Source organism: Bicyclus anynana, chromosome 19, assembly GCF_947172395.1.
Source record: "Bicyclus anynana chromosome 19, ilBicAnyn1.1, whole genome shotgun sequence".
NCBI lineage: Eukaryota > Metazoa > Arthropoda > Insecta > Lepidoptera > Nymphalidae > Bicyclus > Bicyclus anynana.
In genome coordinates, this window is record NC_069101.1 from 10,126,753 (window position 1) to 10,146,638 (window position 19,886).

The 19,886-nt window shown below is 36.9% G+C and overlaps 1 protein-coding gene across 7 annotated transcripts in view; it reads left to right on the forward strand.

The window, feature by feature from the left end:
- The window catches only part of LOC112046526 (dual 3',5'-cyclic-AMP and -GMP phosphodiesterase 11), a 317,311-nt gene that overhangs the window by 100,069 nt on the left and 197,356 nt on the right, over nt 1–19,886 (forward strand). For 3 of the 7 annotated variants that reach the window (XM_024083183.2, XM_024083184.2, XM_024083185.2), the window contains exon 1: nt 12,298–12,647. The gene's annotated coding sequence lies outside the window, so the exon portion shown is untranslated. Of the gene's footprint in view, nt 1–10,037; nt 10,095–12,297; nt 12,648–19,886 lie in introns of those variants that run through there. The other 4 variants (XM_052887477.1, XM_052887479.1, XM_052887478.1 and 1 more) reach the window with 2 other exon arrangements.

Below are 19,886 nucleotides of genomic sequence, written 5' to 3' on the forward strand. Positions count from 1 at the left end.
CTACGAGGGTCAAACCGCGGGAGGCTGGTTAGTTAAAAAGAAGCTGATTATTGTGATGATAATTGTTCGGGCTATGCGTTAATATTTTGATCAGTCAATTATCTTTTTAATTTTGATTTTCTTTTTATTTATTCTTTACTAGTTAGCCTTTGGCTACAATCTCTCCTGATGGTAAGTGATGATGCAATCTTAGATGGAAGCGAGCTACCTAGTTAGGAAGAGGATGAAAATCCACACCCCTTTTGGTTTCTACACGACATCGTACCGGAACGCTAAATCGTTTGGCGGTACGCCTTTGCCGGTAGGGTGGTAACTAGCCACGACCTAATTGTAAAAGCAATTTTGTAAAAGTAACAGGGTATCTGCGTTCATTACTTTCGGAGCTACAGGGATTCAAAGGGTCAGATTTGCGGCGCTGCCGCGGATCCCTGAAAAACGCTCCATACAAAATGGCACGAATTAGTGCCGTCGTTGGCTCGCTGATCGTTAGATTTGTATGTGCGTTCAAACAAAATTACTAATATCTTTGTTATTTGTGGTTTATGCTTATAGTTCATTTATTGAAATATGTCACATTAATGGAAGGAAGCTAAAACTATGAATTTTCATCTAATTGCGATAAAAAAAAAATAATAGATTTTGGATTTTTATAATGTTATTTATTTTGCAAATATCCAGACAATCTTTGCTTTTTATGTATAAATTAGTTAACATTGATATTATTTACCCGAAAGTATTATAAAAATCAATATATTCAAATCTAGTCATCATCCCCATTGCTCCGTTCTACAAATTATGTGTTAGAGTAGGTACAGTACTGTTCCGATGTCGGTAATTTGCTGCTAACAGTTTGCGCGCCATATGGGGTAAAACGTCAGGAATTTGTGATACATTATCGAGCAAATTTTCCGTTATTATGTTGAAATCGAAAATAAAACATTCTCTCTCTTTTTACACACCAACACGCCGTATGTCGATTGTCAAACGCTTACCACTACATCTAAATAAAACAGAGTTCCAAATGATATAAAAATATTTTTTTTTAATTTTTTTTTAATTTATTTATTAGAAAGGCAACGTTTTATTAAGACAAATCTAACGATATCTTAATTACGTAAATCCGTTCAGCGGTTTGGAAGATTCGAGGTAATAAAGAATATTACATACATACATACATACGCGCGAAAAACAATAACCCTTCTTCCAGTCGGTAAATAACAAATGAGGGTATATATTTCTTATACCGGATTTCGTACTATTTGTAGATGGCAGGGACTGGTAGACTGTACTGTAGATAGAGACAAATTCCAACTTCACTATGTCGAAGTATAACAACGTCGTCACAGAATAACACTTTAGATATCATCATCATCATCATCATCATCATATCAGCCGATGGACGTCCACTGCAGGACATAGGCCTTTTGTAGGGACTTCCAAACATCACGATACTGAGCCGCCTGCATCCAGCGAATCCCTGCGACTCGCTTGATGTCGTCAGTCCACCTGGTGGGGGGTCGGCCAACACTGCGCTTACTAGTGCGGGGTCGCCATTCCAGCACTTTGGGACCCCAACGTCCATCGGCTCTTCGCACTATGTGCCCCGCCCATTGCCACTTCAGCTTTAGATATCATAATATCATAAAATTTTGGTTTATGTAAATTAACAAAAATGAAGATTTATTATTCAAAGCACTAACTAAGGCGTAAGCGGCCAGTGTTGGAACAAATTACAATAATTTGTTCAAAGGATATTGTTTCCAACTGAAAGTTCTACAGCCTTGTAAACTGAGATCCCTTGACAGACGTTATTTATTTCGTCCCTTATTAAATCAATTCTAGGCTAAGAGCAAGAGATAATATTCTTATGAAATAATTAAAACTGCCACACACCACACATATTCATACCAAATGCAATTTTGAGTTTAGCTGAAATTTTAAATTAAATGTTTGCTAATATTATAAAAACATTTTATTATTAATTGTTTGTTTGTAGCAAAAAGGGTTCAAACTACTGGACCAATTTTAACCAAACTTTTGCCAATGGTAAGCTGCATTATCAAAGAGTAATATCGGCTATATTTACTGATAATTCAATGGGAACGGGAACTACGCGGATGAAACGGTAGGACGTCCGCTATTCTAATACTCCTAAAAACTCGTAAGTTAAAATGTGATGCCAGGGTGTCTGTGGTTATTCTCCTCCAAAACGGCTCGACCGATTTCGATGATTTTTTGGCATTTCTGGTAGATATGAAAACAGGTCATAAATTGATTCTTCACCCTACTACCCGATCGTGTCATTTTTATTTGCGATTTTTGTATTTTTTACGAAAGAATACAATTACAATTACAAACAAAAACGTATACCGAGTTAACCAGTTACTTTTAGTGATAGGATGTATGGTTGATGTTAAAACTTATGCCGCACATTTGCTTCTAAATACGTTACCGTTACTTTAATCAGCTTATCGATCGAGTGACGATACTTATTGAGTTTCATCTGAAAATTACCTCTGCATTAATTTTGGTTATATTTTGACTACACTGTATCCACCGTAACTAAGTAGGTACTTTGTAATGTATTTGTGATACCTATATAATGTGCTAGTTTTGTCTCCAATCTTGATAAAAATATATTCTTTAATAAAAAAAAACATGTTTTATATATCCACCAGCTCTTAGACTATTTGTTGTCGTTGGTGCTGAAAATTTATATAATTAGCCAATATTAAATTCCCGTCAAGTTTGACGTTAGAAAATAAAGCCGAGACTTTAATTATAAATCTAACGATGGTAAAGGCTTCTAATTATCACGGGGTTTTTTATTGCCCGAGGTAAAGGAGTTGTTAGAAGTTGATCATAACGCTTCAACCATCGAAGATTTATAATTTTCCGAGATCCGAGGTCGAGGAGGAGATTTTAAAACGTCCAATTTTATGTATATTTTTTATTCTCTACAAGTTAGACCTTGACTACAATCTCTACACTATATACAATATAGTGATGATGCTATCTAAGATGGAAGCGGGCTAACTTGTTAGGAATAGGATGAAAATCCACACCCCTTGCGGTTTCTACACGACATTGTCCGGAACGCCCAATCGCTTGGCGGTACGTCTTTGCGGGTAGAGTGATAACTAGCCACGGCCGTAGCCTCCCACCAGCCAAAACTTCCAAATTTCATCCAACACGCATTAGCTGTTTGGCTGTGATAGACAGATAGACTTAGGTACCTTTGCATTTATAATATTTTTATAGATCATCTTAGTATTGGTTTGTGGTAAAAGGGTTCCGATGTCACACGCCTCCTTTTGTATCTCCTCTAGACACAAGCCATTTCTGTTTTGTTGCTGTTCCTTTCAACACAAAAATAGCAAAAATCTACAATTTTTTTTTCAACGCGTTCTGAGTCATTATCAACCCATATTCGGCTCATTGCTGAGCTCGAGTCTCCTCTCAGAATGAGAGGGGTTAGGCCAATAGTCCACCACGCTGGCCCAATGCGGATTGGCAAACTTCACACACGCAGAGAATTAAGAAAATTCTCTGGTATGCAGGTTTCCTCACGATGTTTTTCCTTCACCGTTTGAGACACGTGATATTTAACTTCTTAAAATGCACACAACTGAAAACTTGGAGGTGCATGCCTTGGACCGGATTCGAACCCACACCCTCCGAAATCAAAGGTCATATTCACTGGGCTATCACGGCTCTCTTTTGCCTCATTGCCGGGAAATAAAAGCGATTCCACTGGTGACACAAAAAGCCCAATGATCTTAATTCTAAAAAGTCTTAATGAATGATCGCATAACTGGCGTACTGTGAATGGACCATTACAAACAGATCTATTAACAATTGTAAACTGTTTTATTGTTTTTAATGGGACTGTTAAGTAGTGTGTAACTCTATCCCAGTTGAATCGTTTTGTTTTTTTTTATTGTTATAGAATTCAAAGAAATGTATTAAAAAGTCAGTATCATCATCTTATGTTAACTGTAAAACTACAGGGTCAGCAGGGTAACCTTGTAAGAGAGGAGATGGAGAAATGACCTTAGACCCACCACGCTGCTTTGATGCAGGATGGTGGGCTTAGGATCTAGCGACCGCGAGAGTGATCTTATCAATATCAGATGTTTTGGTAACGGGACCGACGGTTTAACGTGCTCTACGAGGTACGGGGTCAAATTGTTACTGAAAATTTCTTGTAAGAAAGAAAAGTTAAAAGTATTTCACAAGAACCTGAGACCTTATGATCCGAAGCCATATAGCTAACCACTAAACTAACGAGGCAGTTAAAAAATATATACTGAGTTTGTTGGGTTCTTCTCGAACCAAGGCGCAATTGGAACCCTCGAACTTTTAATTTTTATTTTTCGACTAATTATTATCACCATTATCTAATAACATTACCTGACAGTACAAAAGTGCTTGTAAAATAAGCCTATTAAAAATTAATTAATTTTGACTTAATATTTTATACAATTTCAACTTTTATTAAATTCCAAAGCCTGCATGAAATATCACAGCAATAACTTTGGTGACCAAAAAAACTTAACTGACCTATGAAAAACGGTGGAAATAAATTTCCGTAGATATAAATCACAGGAATGGTCATTAAAATCTCGGAAACTTGTCATAATTTTTTAGCGTTAGTATCAAGGGTCATCCATAAATTAGATTCAGTTTGAAGTGGGGACACGGGGTCATGTGCCGCGTATGAAGTGTCTAGGTCTTGTGACACATTTTTTAAATTTATCCATGAAATTCATTGGTGTAGAAGCTTCATCATAAAAGATTTTATAATAGAGATATGTCACTACCGCGTCAAAAATGAGGCACAATGTACAATTGTACACATTCAAATCTATACTAATATTATAAAGCTGAAGAGTTTGTTTGTTTGATAGAACGCGCTAATCTCACTACTGGTCCGATTTCTTTCTGTGTTAGATAGCCCCTTTATTAAGGAAGGCTATAGGCTATATATTATCCCCGTATTCCTACCGGAACGGGAACCACGCGAGTAAAACCGCGCGGCGTCAGCTAGTTGTTTGATAAAACACTAGATTATAACTATTACTCACTAGACTTTCCGGACTTTCCACGGTTATTCATTCATTCATTCAGCAGTATTAATATTAATCGTCACGAATTCAGTGAACCACTTTAAGATCAGATCAGTTAATCTCCCAGCCTCGATTTCCATGATTATTCATTACGTTACTTATGATATTGAACATATTATCTTCTTTGAATCCCCGTCCAACTTGTGATAAGGATAATTCAATAGTTGTCACGAATTCAAGTTCTGTTTCACGCCTATCTCTGTGATAGAGCTTTCATGACTATTCATGTTTCATTCATCGCGATTATTGTGCTTTGACATCTGATTTGAATGTTTGGTCTTGCATAAATATGTGGTAAATGTTGCTCTAAATACGAATAGGACCTCCCAGTTTGATAAGAAACTAAAGTAAAGAACTTATCATTACAATCCATCATCTGATCCATTAAAATATTCAACTGTAAAGTTATAATACGAATTTTATTAATATTTTTTACGGGGCACCATGAAGAAACATATCCCCAGTCGCCAGACTATTAGCTTGGAGACAACCCTTCTCTAGAGACGCTTAAAGTTTGATATTTGACGGTGTTTTTCAAAGAATTGCCCTAAAGCGGGGGCATGATTTTTTACAATATTATTTTTTAAATATATTTTATTTAAACAAAAAGTTTTAGACTTAGAAGATTGAGTGTCTAGACCCTTGAAATCTTGAAATCTTTCAAAGTCAACACAGCACCAAACTCCATAATTGCCTTATAAGTTTTTCAGCCTTCGAAAAATGTTGTAGGTATTTTACGCAGTCGCATTACAAGTATGTATGTCCTACTAGCCGACGTCCCGCGGTTTCATCCGCATAGTTCCCGTTCCCACGAGGTTACGGGGACAAAATATAGCCTATGAACGCACAAATAACGTGGCTTTCTTGTGGTAAAAGAATTTTGGAAATCGGTTTAGGAGATCCAGAGATTACCCCCTACAATACCACAAAGGAGATGGTCCATTTCAGGTCCACTCTTGTACCCCGTATCATTAAAATTTAAAAAATTCAAGGATTTTATTAAAGTGAATAAATCTAACTAAATAATAAGAAATAAATAAAATAAAAATCCAAGTTTTTGAGTTATATCAAGATGGCGCCCATATAGCAACTATGACATGACAATTGACAGCAAACGTCAAATCGATTACTGCATTGAAAACGTCATCTACCCGCCATTATTACCCATAGTAAAGTTGTATTTCTTGGGAGATAATGAATATTATTTCGAAAGAATTAAAGTAAATTCGTAGATTTGTATAATTAAAAATAGTTAAAAAAAAAATCTTCTTTTATTTCCGCTAGGGTACAATGACTGATCCTGGGCTCCATACAATTTTGGACCTTATCCATTTAAAGTATTAGTATAGAGAACGCGTCTCATTCGTAAATACACACGTATTAAGTACTCGTACTACACGTATGCAGTATTATTTACACCAGTGTCTTGGGATAAAGATCGAATTCATGTTGGCAACTATCTTTGGCTGAATGATAAACGATTCATGCATTGCCAACGAGTTGTGTTTCTTTCTCATCTAGATTTTGGCTGAAATCCTGATGCGGTAGAATTTGAGAAAAATTACCTATAAAGTTCCACTTTGCAGTACGTTCTAATTTTGGTGTCCTACTTACGCGTTTTATTTATAGGTCAGTAAAATTGCCGTTATAACTTTTATATATTTATAACCTATAAAAATAATATTTGAAGCTTTAAATAAATACACTTCTGGTTTTAATCCCCGTCACATAAAATGCGGTATTATAATTTGACCACTATGTGTGTATGTCTGTGGCAATAGCATATGGTTGGGTGAACTGATTTGGATGCGATTTTCTTTTTAACAAAAAAGTTGAACCGACTTTAAAATCAGAAAAATAAACTAAAAAGCGAAAAATAACATCATATGTGCTACCTTCTGATCACTTTGAAGGCGGTGCCAACACAGTAATGCATTAACTAAAGCCGATTAAATCATAAACTTTAAGGATTTAAAGACCGTGGTTCTTTCAGAAACGGCTTTAATTAGTACGTCACTGGCTTGGTACCGCTTTCAAAGTGAGCAGAAGGTAGCACATATGATGTTATTTTTCGCTTTTTAGTTTATTTTTGTGATTTTAATAGCTCGTTTTTGCGCGATGGCTTGTTCCTTAAATTATATGAATGGTAAGTTAAAAAAGTACTAGTTATTACATAATTTATTATGTAACATGTATTTCTAGTTATTGGTACTAGCGGGTGCCGCCGACTTCGTCCGCCCTTAGACTTCTTTAATCAGACCATGTCGCAAAATCCGTTTTTAGTGAACGCCTTTCAACTATTAACGTACCAACTCCCTGCCAAATTTCATCTTTGTAAGATAAGCGGTTTCCAATATTTTGTGATGTTCGCCTTTCTCTTGTATGTACATTTTGATGGATATCTAGCTATTCGTGATTGATCACGAAAAAATTAAAAAAAAAATTAAATTTTTTCTAGTACTAGCCAACGCCGCGCGGTTTCAACCGTGTGGTTCCCGTTCCCGTAGGAATACGGAGATAAAATACAGCCTATAGCCTTCCTCGATAAATGGGCTATCTAACACTAAAAGAACTTTTCAAATCGGACCAGTAGTTCCTGAGATTAGCGCGTTCAATCAAACAAACAAACTCTTCAGCTTTATAATATGAATATAGATTAGTATAGATTTGAATGTGTACAATTAATTGTACCACTCGTTAAAATAATGATTATGCCTCATTTTTGACGCAGTAGTGAATATCTCTATTATAAAATCTTTGATGATGAAACTTCTAAACCAGAGTTTACCAAACTTTTTTGTGTCGTAGACCCCTTGCCATGTTTTTACATTACCGAAAACTAGGTTTCTTAAGTTTATAGTTTATACAAGGTCGGGTCTTTATCTTATCAGCCTTGCAAACATTTGGCTGCTACCGAAGTAGTTATCTAAGCTTTAAACCCTCAAGGGACACGGATAAAGGCTCAATCAAGGTATCGAAGTCATACGAACTCGGATAAAACCGATAGAAACAAAAAGTTTACGGAACGTACCAAGGAAAAGTTTTACATGAGGCACGTGATATCATTGCGAATTCCAATAAGTGTACACAGTACAAGTTTTTTTTTTATTCTTTACAAGTTCGCCCTTGACTGCAATCTCACCTGATGATAAGTGACGATGCAATCTAAGATGGAAGCGGGCTAACTTGTTAAGAGGAGGATGAAAATCCACACCCCTTTCGGTTTCTACACGACATCGTACCGGAAATCGCTTGGCGGTACTTGTCGGTGGGGTGGTAACTAGCCACAGCCAAAGCCTCCCACCAGCCAGACCTGAACCAATTAAGAAAACCTTAATCGGCCCAGCCGGGGATCGAACCCAGGACCTCCGTCTAGTAAATCCACCGCGCTTACCACTGCGCTACAGAGGCCGTCAAATTTACTGTACTAAATTTTGTCGAATGTTCCGTCATTTTCATAAATATTTATTGACTTTTTTTCGTATATACGAGTACTAGCGGACGCCCGCGACTTCGTCCGCGTAAAAATTGATGTAAACTTCTCTACCTCTACCTTACCCTGCTCGTAAACCTAACCAACCCTACCCTACCCTACCCTACCCTACCCCTACCTTACTCCTACCCTACCGCTAACGCTAACCCTTCCCTCCCCCCACCTTACCCTACCCTAACCCTACCCGTAACCTATCCATACCCTATCCTACCCTACTCCTAATCTACCCCTACCCTACCCCTACCTTACTCCTACCCTACCGCTAACCCTAACCCTTCCCTACACCTACCTTATCCCTACCCTAACCCTACCCTACCCGTACCCTACCCTACCCTACCCCTATCCTACTCCTCCCCTACCCTATACGTTCCATATCCTTCCCCTACCTCTACCTTGCCCCTACCCTACACTACTCCTACCTTATCCGTACCCTACCCTACCCTACACTTTCCCTAAATTACCCCTACCCTACCTCTATCCTACCCCTTCCCTACCTCTATCCTATCCCTACCCTCAGCAAAATTGGTCCAGCCTTTTGTGCGTGGTGCAATGACCAAAAGACTATAATTTCCCAAGCGACTTCTATGCTAATACTATAAAGAGGTACAGTTTGTGTGGTTGTCGGGGGTAATCTCTGAATCTACTGGACCGATTTGGAAAATTCTTTTACCAATAGAAAGCTACATTATATGCGAGTGTCATAGGCTATGTTTGGTCCTCATATTCATACGGGAACGGGAACCACGTAATTGAAACCGCGGGGCGTCATATAGCGGCATTTCTGCGACTTTCAGAAATTTTGTATTATCTCCGAAACTATATAACTAATTAACATACTGTAAAGGGCAAATCTTATCTCTATAATATCCTTGTGATTATTAAATAGTTTATTTTGATAAGGATTTAAGTTTAGTTGTGTAAATAATGACGTAAACCTTAATTTAAAATTTAAATAATTTATTAAAGTACTAAAGGTACTATATCTGCTAAAATATAAAAGATAGATATATGGTGTCGCGGACTTTTTTGTAGAACTTTTAAAGGTTCAAAAAGCCTCCATACATTTATTTCAGTTATACGCAATGGTTGAGGCAGCGCATGCGAATAAGTAAGTTTTTCGGTCTGACCTGTAAGAGAAAACCCGCGATATCTCAGTAGTTATATATGATAGAAATATAAAATATAGCCTATAGCACTCCCCGATAACGTAGCATTCTATTGGTGAAAGAATTTTTAAAATCGGTCCAGTAGTTCCGAAGATTACCCAATTTCAAAAAATTGTTACAAACTTACAAACTTACAAACTTTACCTCTTTATAATATTAGTATAGATGAATATACATATACGAGTATATATTGTATATTCTGCCTTTTATTTCGTGTTTTATTTGTTTGCATTATAAATTTTCCGATAGTGTTTTTTATTTCAGGTAATTTCCACCCGGTGAGGAAATTCGACGGATTTCATTCATGTGAGTATTTTTTTCATTATCTTTGTTTTATTTACTTTTATTTTTAACTAGATCCTGACTTCGCCGTTAATACGAGTCTTTAATAGTATGTATGTACGAACAGTTGATGCAGTTTTAAATTAGTTATTTAGTTTAAATTCCAAGTTCCAATTAGTTATTAGTCTTGACATTTTCCAGTGAAATTACTATGATACCTTATTTAAAACTTAATCAACTTTTTTAAAGTAAATTTCAGTTCCTTTAAGAACGGTAAAAAATTCTACTATGATTTCATAAATAAATTCAGATTCAAATACTTCTTCAAACTAGGTGCAAACTTTGATTTCGACGTCGAATCTTCGTCGAGATTTTTCAACGAAACGAAACAGATTTCAACGAAAAACGAGAGGTGTTCTTAATGATGTACATGTCAATTTATTGATTTATTAATTTGAACATTGTCTGCTTATTTAAAGATTAAGAAGGATCACATACGAGCATACATTACTCTAAACTTGATCCCTGGATCAAGGATACCGTATACCTTATCAGCCGATAGACGTCCATTGCTGGACATAGACCTCTTGCATGGACCTCCAAGCACAACGATCTCGAGCCGCCAGCATCTAGCGGCTCCCTGCAACCCGCTTGATATCGTCGGTCTACCTAATGGAGAGTTCTTGGGACCCCAACTTCCATCGGCTCTTCGAACTATGTGGCCTGCCCACTGCCACTTCAGCGTCGCGACTCGGTGAGCTATGTCAGTGACTTTGGTTCGTCTGCGGATCTCCTCATTCCTGATTCGATCATGCAGAGAAACTCCAAGCATAGCTCGCTCCATCGCCCCCTGAGTGACTTTGAGCCTTCTAATAAGGCCCATAGTCAGCGATAGGATACCGTATATCTACATCAAAAATAGCTATTTCCCTTTGTATGTTTCAATAACATAATGTTTGGTTGCAAGAATTTCTACATTCAGTTGTGTTTCGGTTACAAGAACACCTATAAAACGTTTTATTTACGCGGCAGATGGTATTTTATTACTCCGAACGGGTCTCGAGACTCCCCGGCTATAAAATAATCAAAACCCATGAGATTTCGTCGTGGTTTCATTTCATCCGGGAACCGAGCGAACAGAGCTCCAAGGTCTGCCTTATAAATATCAATATAATATTTTCTGAGATTTTTGAGATGTCCTAGTTTGTAAGAAGTACGGAATTATGAGTTGGTAGCATTTACGATATTGTTTGTTCCTTAATTTAATTTAATTCTTTCTTAATAATTTAATTCGTTCTTAATTTAATAATTGTCTTCCCAGGAATCAAACTTTCTAGGTCACTTATTAAATTAATAATATGCTTGATGCATTTTATCTACTGAAGTCGCAGGGATTCGCTGGATGCAGGTGGCTCAGTATCGTGACGTTTGGAATTCCCTTCAAAAGGCCTATGTTCTGCAGTGGACGTCGATGATGATATGATGATTATGATTTTGTCTATTAGGATTTGACTTGATATTCTTCCTAATTTCGTAGGGTCAGTCTCTATTCTAATTTTCATTATCTAGACTTCTCTAAACCAATGTTGAGTTTCGTTCATTGGTTATCTTGTCACTTTTGTCTCTTGGTGCTTTCCATAGAACTTAAAGATGTTATTAGATTAATGTAAGTTTCCATTCTATAAATATTTTTTTGTTCGTGTTTTGTTGAATAATTGGAATCATTCATTAACTACAGACAGAATTTGAGCTGAATTTGCATTAACATTACAGTTATGTAACGATTGAGAGGTAAGGGTTATTCCAGAACTGCTAGATCAATAATATTTGTACTATTATTTAAAATGATGACTTGGTAAATTATGGGTAAAGTAAACGTACATCGGACATCTGCCACTCATTAATAAAGTTACGGTCTCTTAACAACACCTCTTATGTTTGCATTAACTTCTCGGGATTTATTACAATAGTTGTGATAACAACAGCTGCTATCTGCACCGTGTCTGGGTCGGACACAAGTTCGTGTCGGCAGGAAAGCGGGATATGTTTATAAGTGCAGTTGCATTGTGGTGTTGTGTTTTTAAGCTGTTTATCAGTTTGTGCGCGCGTGTGTGTGTGTCGACACACACAAACTCCGCGTCTGTGTTGGTGTGAGTACGGGTAGCGTGTCTGTGTGGGACTGCGAGTGTGTGGGTGAAACACTGTGACGTGCGGTGCGGCGCGGACGGAGGCGCCAGTCGAGTTCGGAGTGTCGCGGGGTTGACGTGTCGTTGTCTCGTCGAGCCCTGTCTCCCGATCACAACTTTGTGACACTGGAAACTTTTGAACACAGTTTTCGCGAAACTACTGTATAACCGCGCGTATTACCAACAACACGAGACACAGTTGCGTGCATCGGAACGTCCCTACATACAGTCGCGCGTGTTTCAGACTCCGTCGGTCTATTTTTGAATATTCACTAAACGCTTCGCTGCGAAGTTTTCGAAACGCAGCCGGGTTAACGTCCTACGTATGCAACGCCTGCATTACTCTTGTGTTTTTGTTGACGGATAACATTTGTGTGTGAACCTTTTATCTGTAAGTATGACCTGTAATACTCTGATACTAGCTGTACAAACTTTGAGCGAATAAGATTCAGTCTTGATTATCCTACGTAACTTCGTCAAAGTGTAAGCCGATTTCGACTCTGTAACCATTGGTATTGCTAGCATGTGAGCGAGAGAACAGAGTGCTGCGTACGCCTGTACTTATAGTTGTATCGAGACGTGTGTGTACAAACGGCTGTGTTATAAACTATTGTATGTAGTACCTATAGTGTTGTACGTGCTGTGAGTTTATTGTAAACTTATTCGAGAATTTTATTCTGTTTTATCGTGGTTGCCGTATCTTTATTAGATTCTACATTTTGAAATACAACCATAGTCGTCATCAACCCATATTCGGCTCACTGCTGAGCTCGAGTCTCCTCTCAGAATGAGAGGGGTTAGGCCAATAGTCCACCACGCTGGCCCAATGCGGATTGGCAGACTTCACACACGCAGAGAATTAAGATAATTCGCAGAGAATTAAGATAATTCTCTGGTATGCAGGTTTCCTCACGATGTTTTCCTTCACCGATTGAGACACGTGATATTTAATTTCTTAAAATGCACACAACTGAAAAGTTGGAGGTGCATGCCCCGGACCGGATTCGAACCCACACCCTCCGGAATCGGAGGCAGAGGTCTTATCCACTGGGCTATCACGGCTCTTCAATATCTGTCAACCATAGTGACATAAACTAAAACAACCAAATCTACTGTTGTTATTTACTCGTGGTAGACAATTATTTGGGGAAATTGAAAACTACAAACAATATTTTATACCTACTAAAGATTAGGTACTAGCGCATCTAAATTGAGGCGGGCATAATTGTTTAATTTCGCTTACAACAAAAGTTATTTAAACAAATAGGTAATACCTAAATATTGTCTACAATGTCCAGTTGTGTGTTCAGGAAGTGTAAAAGCTATCCCTACTAATATTATAAATGCGAAAGTAACTCTGTCTGTCTGTGTTTCCCGCTTAAACCTCTCAACCGATTTTGATAAAGTTTGGCACAGACAATCTTTAAACCCTGAGAAAGGACATAGGCTACCTTTTATTGTGAAAACAAGAGATGAAGAGGTTGAAATAGAGGTTGAAAGTTTGTATGGGATTTCTTAATTTTAAAAGATAAAACCATGAAACTTTATATTTAATCACTTGATAAGACATAATTAAACATTTGTTCTAGCGTTTTTGAAATTTCGACCTGTGAGGGGATGAAATAGGGGTTATATCGATTTTTACGCTAGTATATACATAGATATATAATATAAGTAAACACAATTTGTGCATGTGTGTGGTTAGTGGAATAGCTAAATTCGGATCACTTTTTGCGGTGATTCTGTAAGCCGGTAAGATATATATAGTATTAAATCTCATTGTGTTTGACACATTTGAAATTGTTGTTCCCGGTTTTTACACTTCAGATAATGTTGAACTTGGTCATTGGAAAATTTATTATTAAATTATTATAGCACGTACCAACTTGTATTATTCCATTATCTATATATATAAATAAATGAATTGCTGTTCGTTAGTCTCGCTAAAACTCGAGAACGGCTTAACGGATTTATCTTATCTTGATCTTGAAATGTTCGTGGAGGTATAGGGAAGGTTTAAAAGGTGAGAAAAAATCAAATAATTTCCGGGAAAACCTTAAAAACTGCCCTTTTCTATTTCCCATACAAACGTTTAAGAGTCAAGCGGTAGGGGTAGGGTAGGGGTAGAGGTATAGAAGGGTAGAGGTATAGAAGGGTAGAGTAGGGATAGAGAATAAGTGCACTTATGTCAAAACGAAGCTTGACCGGGTCCGCTAGTGCTGAATATTTTTAATCTAGATATATCGATCTTAGATCGGTAAATTGAAAATCTTGCAGACACGTATAGTTTTAATTCGTTATGTTGGTTGCGGTGCTTCCAGTAACAACTCGTAACTAAAGGTTAATATGGATAAGATATGAGCTATTTAGATATTGTTTTTGTTTATTATTTTATTTCGATAAGTATGTTAAGAGTCATGCTAGCCCAGTGGATATGATCTCTACCTCTAATTCCGGAGGGTGTGGTTTCGAATCCGTTCAGGGGCATGCACCTCCAACTTTGCAGTTATTGTATTCTACGAAATTAAATACCACGTGTCTCAAACGGTGAAGGAATAGCATCGTGAGGAAACCTGCATACCACAGATTTCTTAATTCTCTGCGTGTGTGAAGTCTGCCAATCCGCATTGCGTGGTGGACTACTTGCCTAACCGCTCTCATTCTGAGAGGAGACTCGAGCTCAGCAGTGAGCCGAATATAGGGTGATAATGATGATGATGAACTTAGAACTGGAGCATGCATTTTTGCATCTATTAAATGCAATTCACTATACTAAAGCCTTTCTTGATGAGTACTGTTTACCAACAAACAATTTAAAAATGATGGTATAAATCACTAGTCATTTCACACCTAATAATAATTATTATTAACTTGTTCTTAAATTAATGAAAATAAACTTGATTAATAACTTAGAACAATTAGATATGGTTAATATATTTTATATAACATTTTATGAACAAACCATAGATAGTTTAAAATAAATAAGTTATGAAATGACATGCGTTTTCTACCTTCATTTCTAATATGTTTGTTGGTAAACTAAGAATGGGGATGATGACTGGGTTGGAATATATTGATTTTTATAATAAATTCGGATAAATAAGGTCAATGTTAACTAATTTATACATAAAAAGTAAAGATTGACTGGATATTTGCAAAATAAATAAGATTATAAAATTTCAAAATCTAATAAAAATCTTTTATCGTAATTAGATAAAAATTCATACAGTTTTAGCTTCCTTACGTTAAATGTGTCATTTTTCAATAAATCAACTATTAACATAAACGCACAAATAACAAAGATATTAGTAATTTTGTTTGAACGCCCATACAAATGTAACGATCAGCGAGCCAACGACGTCACTAAATCGTGCCATTTTGTATGGAGCGTTTTTCAGGGATCCGCGGCAGCGCCGCAAATCTGACCCTTTAAATCCCTGTAGCTCCGAAAGTAATGTTCGCAGATACCCTGTTACTTTGACAAAATTGCTTTACTATTAGCATACTCTTAATTTATATACAATTTATAAAACTGTCATCATCCCTATTAATTTTCATTTTTCCGTGAAAACCCGACACATAAGTAGGTACGTGCGGCTACGGTAGATTGATGAAACGGTCTCTACGGTCTCTACGCATATCACTCAGATACCGTAGTATTCTCGGGAGATGTTACCGCGACAATATTCAATTGCAGACAATGTTGCGTTGAGATGAGGATATTTTGTAGGACCCGTGTGGCATGTCTGCATGGATTTGTCAGAATTTAATATAGACTTTTGCTAAACATTTTTTTTTTTTTCTTTTTATTCTTTACAAGTTAGCCCTTGACTGCAATCTCACCTGATGGTAAGTGATGATGCAGTCTAAGATGGAACTTGGCGGGCTAACTTGTTAGGAGGAGGATGACAATCCACACCCCTTTCGGTTTCTACACGGCATCGTACCGGAACGCTAAATCGCTTGGCGGTACGTCTTTGCCGGTAGGGTGGTGACTAGCCACATAATTTTAAGGTACATTGTTGATGGGAAAAGCGAATGGCTCACCAGCAGGCTAATTCATTACCTTTGACGTATATAGTACTGGATCGAGATTTCGAGAAGCATTAATTACTAATTAATACTTACTAAAAAAACAAATAAGATTAGGATTCGCCTACTCAATTAATTTCGTCAATCGACTATTTACCTAAATTACCTTCCTAATCGGCTTTAATATTCTTATTTTGTTTTTATTCTTTACAAGTTAGCCCTTGATTACCTGATGGTAAGTGATGATGCAATCTAAGATGGAAGCGGGCTAACTTGTTAGAATGAGGATGAAAATTCACACCCCTTAAATGGAATGCTAAATCGCTTGGCGTTACGTCTTTGCCGGTAGGGTGGTAACTAGCCACGGCTAAAGCCTCCCAACAACCAGAGCTGGCCCTCAATCGGTCCCGCTGGGGATCGAACTCAGGACCTCCGTCTTGTATATCCACCGCGCACACCACTGCGCCACGGAGGCCGTTATTAGCTTAGTTGACCATATCAAAAACAGTACAAGGTCGTGAAAATTGGAGTATTATTTCACTATGCATAATCAAGATCTGGGACATCGTATTTACTACACGCAACTCGACTATTTTGAATTAAAACACGTTGATTAAAAAAGTCACCCCTCAGCTTTAAGGTCTATCACACACTATCACTCACTGCCCAAGAGGGCAATGGGCAACCTATGTGAATTTTCACAAACATCTATATATATAAAAATGAATTGCTGTTCGTTAGTCTCGCTAAAACTCGAGAACGGCTGGGCGGATTTATCTCATCTTGGTCTTGAAATGTTCGTGGAGGTTTAAAAGGTGACAAAAATTAGAATATGTGCCGGTAAAACCATAAAAACAACCTTTTTCTATTTCTCATACAAATGTCTAAGAGTCAAGGGGTAGGGGTAGGGTAGGGAGGGGTAGGGTAGAGTAGGGATAGGGAAGAAGTGCACATAAGTCAAAGCGAAGCTTGACCGGGTCCGCTAGTACTTAATAAAAATAAATGATTTAATAACACATTTGCTCGTAAAGTATCTGCTATTTCAACAATTTTGAATATTGGAATGTATCTCATTACGCACATGTGTCGTAATGTAAAGTAAAATGCACATGTGATGTAATGTAATATAAAACCTTACATATCCATAAAAACGAACGATAATTTTTAAACCTTAGCAAAAAGTTTTTAATAATATCTATGGTATATCATTGCATGTTTTTGTTATCTTATTGTTTTTAAACTTTCTCTAGCTCCTCTAATGCCACCCTGTGAATCTCAAATGCCCACAGCGGGACTATCACCCACTTTGAGAACCTGCCGTATAGTGGATTTAGCTCAGATAAATCTGCAAACAACAGTCAATAAACAGCTTACATTAAGCACTAAAATGGATGCGGTCCTAAATAAACATTGCCAAATTGATTTCAGTTTATGCTGTAAACAGGCTTCTTAGTTGAGAGACCATTACGCTATAAATTTGTATACAAATTAAGTAACTGTCCGTTTTTCTTACAAATCCTACCTTAATCTGCAAATTTTTGGTACTTACATGTATTTTTTTAGAACTTTTTAAACATGTAAAATTAAATGTTCAAAAATCAAAAACAAAATTCGTTATGTCATACTTGAAACCTACTGGCCTAGTTTACAGATAGTTTTCAAAACAAATAAAAAAAATATTTTGAAATCTGAACACCATCATTGTTGACTCTACCTATATCTTGATAATATGATCAAAGGACGAAGCCCGATACGTCCTTGAAGTCATTTCCTTCTACTTTGCCAGTTTCTTTAAATTATCTTCTCTTTATGAATGTTATTTAAACGGGTACATACCACGATAAAACGACGAGATTTTTAATGTCGATATTTCGATCCAGTTGCATGGATCGTGGTCACGGCGGAACTGAAGTTGCGAGATGAGAAATGAAGTCAGCTGTTAGGGGCAGAATCGATCTACCCTCTTTCTCGTTCTTTTTCTTTTTTCAACAACCTCGCGTTTTTGGCTGTTTAGGCAAACCACACTCACGATATCGCTTTAATTATTATGCGTATCGCGGCGCCCTCTTGGTTTGCACAATTCTACGACCGGGTTCTGGTTCTCACTCGCTGACTAGTTTGAAACCATCTTCCCGATTGAAATTATTGTATTTTCGAATTTCAATGTCTTCTCGGGGTATATAGTGGCGGTCCGTGGAAATAATGCGTGGATTATGGATCTCAATCCAATGTTTAGTTCCCGGTAGTAGAATGTGATCAGCTATCGCAGACTTTTGTGGGTCGTTGTTTTTTATAGCTCGTATATTACAGCTGACTTCACTTCTCATCTCGCAACTTCAGTCCCGTCGTGACCACGATCCATGCAACTGGGTCGAAATATCGACATTAAAAATCTCGTCGTTTTATCGTGATATTTACCCGTTTAAATAACATTCGTAATGAACAACCACGAAATAAGTTTAAAATCATTATCTTCTCTTTTGTCAAGTTTCTTTAAATTATCTTCTCTTTTGGCAAAGTGACTGAAGAACTTGATAATCTTCTGTGGTGAAGATGTTGAGTAGCTTCAACACTGATGCATGTTTCTAAGCGCTGACCACAGAATATGTCCACTAAGGCTATGCTATGGATACCGTTCTTGTATTTAAATTGTTGTAATAGATCATGAGTATCGGTCGAAAATTTTGTGCCGAGCTCGATAAAAAAATCTATTCAAACCACAAATTATTATGATCAAATAAGGATTTATGTAAATTTCGTAATTAAATATGTTCAACTTTAATTAAATATTCGTACATAACTATCAAAGTTATAACCTATTCAGCACTATAGTATATAAATGTATATTATATGAATATTTATTTTTTTACGGCTTTGCCTATAGCCCAGTGGATATGACCTCCAAATCTGGAGGACGTAGGTTCGAATCCGGTCCGGGGTATGCATCTCTAACTTTTCAATTGTGTGCATTTTAAGAAATTAAATATTACGTGTCTCAAACGGTGAAGGAAAACATCGCGAGGAAACCTGCATACCTTAGAGTTTTCATGTCTCTACATGTGTGAAGTCTGCCAATCCGCATTGGGCCTCTCATTCTGAGAGGAGATTCGTGCTCAGCAGTGAGCCGAATATGGGTTGATAATGATGAAGTAAGCCTATGATACTCAAAAATAACGTGGCTTTATCGTACGTACATAAAGTTCCGTATTAATAATCTCAATGTCTGTAGTTTTCTTTATTATAAACCTGAGATTTGAACTTCATACCTACTTCACATCTAAATAAAATGGTTGTACTTTTAAATCTTAATTCTTATTAGGTTTTTGTGTGGCACTTAGTACGAACAAAGAATTTTCATTAAATTTCATAAAAATGTCCAATGTACGTATATTGCATTTAGGTATGTGTATAATGAGTAATGTAGACCCTATCTTTGAGGTCAGCTCGGTCAAGATATAATGTACAGCTTTTTGTATGAATGAATTATTATTATCATTTCATGTAATGTGAACTTAATAATCATAATAAATTATTAGGTATTAAATTTTTAATATTATTATGTTATTCAAATGAATAAATATATTTTGACTTAACAATT